At 30.0% G+C, this 6,528-nt stretch overlaps 1 long non-coding RNA gene across 1 annotated transcript; it reads left to right on the forward strand.

The window, feature by feature from the left end:
* Positions 1-3,901: 3,901 nt before the first annotated feature.
* LOC124899235 lies at positions 3,902-4,733 on the forward strand. Its single transcript, XR_007056384.1, has 2 exons — positions 3,902-4,006; positions 4,504-4,733. It is a non-coding gene; the product is annotated as an uncharacterized LOC124899235 (long non-coding RNA).
* The last annotated feature ends 1,795 nt before the right edge of the window (positions 4,734-6,528 follow it).

Below are 6,528 nucleotides of genomic sequence, written 5' to 3' on the forward strand. Positions count from 1 at the left end.
TTTTCTCATCAGGATGTCTAGTAAGATGTCAGTTCCAGAAGATCATGTGATAGAGAAACTGAGTGACGAGTTAGAGCTTGATTCTATGCAAATCAAAATTTGGTTTGACAACAAAAGATGCCACATCCAGGTTCTTATTGTAAAATTTTGATGGTCGCTTAAAAATTAAATCATTTATATATATATATATAGGTAAAATATATCTTTGTATATATCATTACACAAATTTCAGGCCAAAGGGATATGAAAGAACGTGAGATTCTTCATTTCAAAAATAAAAATTGCATGCTGAGAATTTACAAATGTATTTTGAGTTGAACAAAAGAATTTGTGCTAATTGCAATAATGCTGAGCAAGAACAAAAAATCCTACAAGACTTGCAAAATGAGAATGCTAGATTAATAAAAGAGGTCAGTTTTCATTTCCTATTAATTAATTATATGTTGCTCGAACTCTTTAAGAATATCTATGTATTTGTATTGAAACCTTCAAAAATCAAATTACTCCTGGAGGATCAGATATCCACTTGTTAATATGGTTAATAATTGTTATTTTCTACATACAATCACTTACATATTTTTCCTTCCCCCTCTTCTAACAGATTAGGATGATATTCAATATGATTGATCATTTCAAAGAAGACCCTGATGATAACAACGATGATTCGAATAGCTTAGACCTGGAGTTATGATTGAAATATAACGATGATTTGAATGACCCTGATTGGGATAATGTTCAATATCGTGATTTTTCAAGATTGAATTGAAGGTTTAGAACATTTTGAAGGCTATATAAAGATGAGAAATGAATGAAAAAAGGGATAATTAGTGGCATTCAACTAGTTTTTAAAAATATTTTCTTAAGTTAATCTTGCAACTAGCTAAGACTTGGATTTTCATTATCACATTCATAAGTATGTTACTTTTCTTTATATATTTACTTCATGTTATATTGGGATTATCAACTTTGAACTTTCTACTTTTTGGTGCCTTTGTTTTAAACCTCCAGTCCTCCACCCCAACCAAAAAAAAAAAAAGGTTACAACTTACTTTTTATTCTTATTTTAGTTTATATTAGAATAGTCTCTACATTTAGCGATATGGATAAGTTCAAGATATTTATATATTGAAAATAATAGATTTTCAAATGTAATCAGAGTTTAAGTTACGTATGTTCTAGTCAATATATCTAAAAGAGTTGACGCTAGACATTTCTGAAAGTTGATGGAACCTTCATTGTGTTTCCCTAAATGGCTATTATTCAAAAGACGTTCTTTTTTTTGTTCAAATTTATGTTAAATCAGACGATAGTTTGAAATATACCATTAATGGTACAATTGAAAAATTAACTGAACTATACCGACACTAATGTAAATGTTTTAAAAAGCCTAATCTTTAATATGCAAAATAAAATAATCAAGATTCGTATAGCATAAATTATATAAAATAATCCCTCAAATCGTACTATTGACACCCTTTAGGTGCTTTTTTACCTAAGTCCAAACCAAGAGATGCATAAAATGTTTTTAAATATGCACTACTATCACTTTAATTTGATTAACTAATACAACACTCTTTTACTTCATAAATCATTTAATGATGGTAAATTTTGATATAAACACCTTTATAAGATTAAGATTTTTACCAAAAAGAAAACACAAATACACGAAATTATTTTGTTCTTGATGATTAATTAAACTCTTCATTTTAATAAACCCAAGTTAAAATTTCCTTGTACACTATGTATCACGATCTTTTGACGTACTACTATATTAAAGATTGTTTTCCATTTTGTCTAACGTTACCAATTATCGTTTTCCCAAAGTTACTGCACTGCTAATTTTAAGCAAAAAAATTCCTTACATTGTACATTTTGACATGTTTTGTTTCATCACTTTCCTTATCCATAGCTAAAGAGAAATACAGTTTAACTATAAATATATATATATATATATATATATATATATATATATATATATTTGACAACGTTTTCTATTTTAAAATGTTATCAATTATTGTTTAAACATAGTCTCAACCAACTTCTTTTTTTTATTTTTATTATTATTGCAGTTTCACTTTTCAAAATACAAATAATTGACAATGAAAAGCCTTTTCATGATTAATGTGATTTCCTTGCTTGTATATATATGCTCTTTTTCTTTAAATGTTCTCTTTTCCTTTTCTTCTTTAATATTATGGTGTTCGGACCAACTTGCATACATCTAAATTAATTCATGAGTTATTTCTCTCACCATACAATAATAAATACTACTTGATAACTCTGTCCATTGAAACTTAAACACATAATAAGAAATCACTGTGTGTGTGTTTTGTGGTTTATTGCTAGAAAAGAAAAATTGAAACATCAAAATATTAGGTGATTTTTTTCACTTATACTATCCTAATCTTGGTTGATGAAATTATCTAGTGCATGTCACTAGTAAAAGGTGGTAAATATTTCATAAAATTAATTGAGATACACAAAAGTCGATTCGGATCTTGTTATTTTAATTAAACTACTAACATGGATGTATTATTTGGGAATCCCCCCCCCCCCCCCCCCCCCCCCCCTTAGGAATAGACTTCAATTACTCTTATAACTATCTTCAATGTTGATCAAAATCTTGAAATAAGTTTTGTTATTAATACATTTTGATGATTGTATGCAGAGATGCAAATTAATTTTGTTGTAAAAAATGTGTCTAATAGCTCAAAACTTACAAATATTTTTATAAAGGAGTTATTCTAATCTCAATTTTATTTTTAACATAACAATTTATCCCTCATTTCTAGACGGAAGGGGGGATACCAGATGAGAAGAATTATTGGAAAATTAGGGGAAAAAATCAATAATTATGAAATAATAATTTTAGAAATAGTACGATGAGAGGACTTCTAATTTCTGTCAAATGTTTAAGAAATTCTAGTTGTTAGCTTCTAAAAAGAGCTAAAAGATAAAAATATATCTAAATTATTTCAACTTTTGAGTTTCATATTTGAATTATTAAAATTGTAAATTTGCTACCTAAGCTATCATCTAATAGTTGTGAAACACACTTCAACAATATATGATGGCGTACATATTACTCTCTTTTGTTTAAGAATTCTATCATGTAGCACTCCATGTGGGAAAACAATCACCGCAACAAAGTTATATAAATTTATATTAGGTTAAAATAAAAATTATAACTGTATAAATTAATTTATTTTCTATCCTAATAACCATTATTTTCTTCTCCACCTTCTTAGTTGTAGTCCCGTCTCAGTCGTGGTATTTATATCTCTGACTTGAAAGGAGAGAGTTTTAGGACTTAAAGAATTAGTTAGAAAATATTTTTAAAAAAAGATAAAAGATAATGTGTCAGCTAATAAACCCGTTATGTATGTCAATGAACATATATTCTATATCCAAACATACCTAGAAGCATTTTTGTAGACAAATATTTGATCCAGATGTATTTCACTAATCATTAGGTAATAATTCATATAGGAGGAAATTTACTCTCCCAATAATTCAATAAAAAACTACAAAACTAAAATAGTTTAATTGTGTTTTTAAGCCTTCACTCAAGTAAAAAATGTGAAAAAGAAAAAAATATTGAGCAAAATATCATAAAAGTGCAGTCAAATTGTATTAAACCGATTAAGCACTTCTGCTTTATTTAAATTAAACTTACTTTTATCTATGACTTAAATTTTAAAATAATATTTGACTTTTTTCAATAGTATTGATGGGTAGTTAAATTAGATAATCTCAATAATTAAATGTCTGTCAACAAGAATTCATGAATTGTTAAATATTTTTGACGTGAGAGATTTAATAACTCTAAGATTGGTCAAATTTTTTCTATATATACCTTCATGAGAATGCTTTATTTGTCCATCATATTCTTTATCTTCTTTCATTTTATTTTTTGAGTATTCATGGCTTCTCAAGATGATGAAAATGTTAGGCCAGATTCTGATCAAGAGAATGAGTTTGAACGAGCAATTGAAAAACTTAAAAAGTGAGTTTGTTAGATAAATTATATTTTTCTCAACCCTTTTATTTATCTTTTAACTCATTTTAGGTTTTTACTTATTTATGATTTTTTTTTGCTATGTTTATCATAGCCTTTTGTGCATTTCACTATTAAAATGGGAATTTGACTTGTCAAATGTTTCACTTCACCAATTGTAAAGAAAGTAACATAAAATGGTTAAATACAATTACATAAACTCTGAAAAATAATGATTTCTTATCTTGTTATATTTTTTAAATCAATGCTCAAATTGGCATACATTACAAAAGATGGAAGTAATTATGTCTTTCTTAAAGGTAATTAACAAGAAAATTTTAATCCAAACAGATTTAGCGACATATTTTGTTGTTTAATGACAGAAGATGTTCATATTTCTCTCGATTTTTCTTTCTTGTCATTTATTAATCTTCCTCTTTGTTTTGTTACATTTTTTATTCTTTATCAATTATTTTTCTGCATTATAATTTTTGTTTTTTGACCAGAATATCTAGTAAGATGCCAGATCCAAAAGATCGATCATATAATAGAGCAGCTAAGTGACGAGCAAGAGCTTGACCTTTCTCAAATCAAAATTTGATTTGACAACAAAAGATGCCACATCCAGATTCTTATTGTAAAATTTTGATGGCCGCTTAAAAATGTAACGACCCATTTCATCGTTACTAAATTATTCATAATAAATTCATGAAAACTCTTAATTTTTATTTCTCAATATTAACTTGTGTCCAAAATAGCCAATATTTTATTTATTATGACACCTCGAATTTTTTGGTGAAGATTTTAGTCTTCAGATGTGTCTAGATAGACTCAAGCTTGATGAATTTTAATTATTCATGAGTGCTAATATTAATACTTTATTTTTGAAAGTTCTTTAGGTATGAATTAAGGTCGTACAATATCCCTAACACAAAGTTAAGTATAAAACTTTCTTTCCGATACAGTTTTGTAACACCCCGATTTTATGAACCGGAACGCTACACGGTGCTCATTACCCCGAAGGACCACAAGCTAACCCATGATTGATATCTGTACCTGTAAGTGCATAGTACATAGTACCAAAACAAAACTGAAAATACTAAAGTCTAAATCTGATAACTTTATAATCGTCTGAAAGTCTCTAAACTGTCTGAATAAGGAGTTGAAGGAACATGTCTCCAACTAACTCCCTAAACTGAAAATAAACTGAAATACTAGAATAATAAATGTAACGATCATGTCCTCGAAAGATGAGGACTCACTGCTTACTGAATTGCTACTGCTGATCTAGAATCTGCACCTTAGAACCTATGGTGTAACATAAAAAGAAAGCACCATAGCACAAATGCGTCAGTACAACTAAAGTACTGAGTATACGTGGCGGTAGGCTAAATGCATGGGGTTTATATGCATGAACATGCTGAGTAATATGAACGTGAGAATACATACGTAACTGCTACTGAACTCCTGGAGATACTGACTACTTGAGTTTGAACTCTGACAACATGAGTTTCGTGATACTGAGATACTGAATGACTGATAACATGGATGATTGTATCTAACAGTCCTAATTCTGGGGAAAACTATCTGAGTTCCAAACTGTATTTGAACATCTAAGTCTAAGATCAGTCATAGCTAACAAGTGATCTTTGAAATTGATAATGAGAATACTCGACTGAATCTGAGATTGAGATCAACCTTATCTGCCGAGTGACCTCTAGATCTAATAATAAGCATCTGAATATGGGACCAAGCCTATCTGACGAGATGGTCCAGGAATCAATAGAACTATTTGAGTTCCTTACTAAGATTGATGACTGTATCTGACAGTCCTGATTCCTGATCTCTACTCTGAAGATTGATACTGAAACTATAACTGTAACTGTGACTGTGGGAGGTAGTAACCTAATCGACATGCCCCGATACTGTACTAATGGGGTCCAATCTTTGCCCTAATTAGAAGGGTGTCAATACCGTGCCATAGGTAGAGACCTCTACTATGGTCAAGTCTCTCTGATGGGTGACCCTGAATAGGAAATCAAGCCTAAGGTAATATAATAGTCAAGTATAGCCTTAATCTGACGGGTGACTCCTGTCCTACGCTGGCTACACAGTTCTGGAGTACAAGGATTGCTGCTAACGGCTCTGCCTTTATAACAGGAAAAACCGCCACCCCTACACTCGCTCGGTGCTAGTTCCTACTCCCAACTGAAAGAATCTAAGAAGATTAACTGTGCTGAACTGACTAACTGAACTGAAATGATTTATAAATTGATTAACTGAGCTGATAATATTTTCTTATCTGAACTAAGCTGAATTCACTGAGTTCCGTTACTAACGAAAAAGATACTTGAGATCTGAGGTCTGACTGAGAGTACTGAAACTACTGAGATTACTGAACTACTGAGATTTTTGAGTTTTCTGAGTCACGTGACTAACTGAAATCTATGGAGCATAGCTTGACTGAGGATGTCTTGAAACATGACACTAGCTCTAGGCACACAGCTATAGTTTTCGGATACAAGTACCCC

This window comes from Capsicum annuum, chromosome 6 (assembly GCF_002878395.1).
Source record: "Capsicum annuum cultivar UCD-10X-F1 chromosome 6, UCD10Xv1.1, whole genome shotgun sequence".
Classification (NCBI taxonomy): domain Eukaryota; kingdom Viridiplantae; phylum Streptophyta; class Magnoliopsida; order Solanales; family Solanaceae; genus Capsicum; species Capsicum annuum.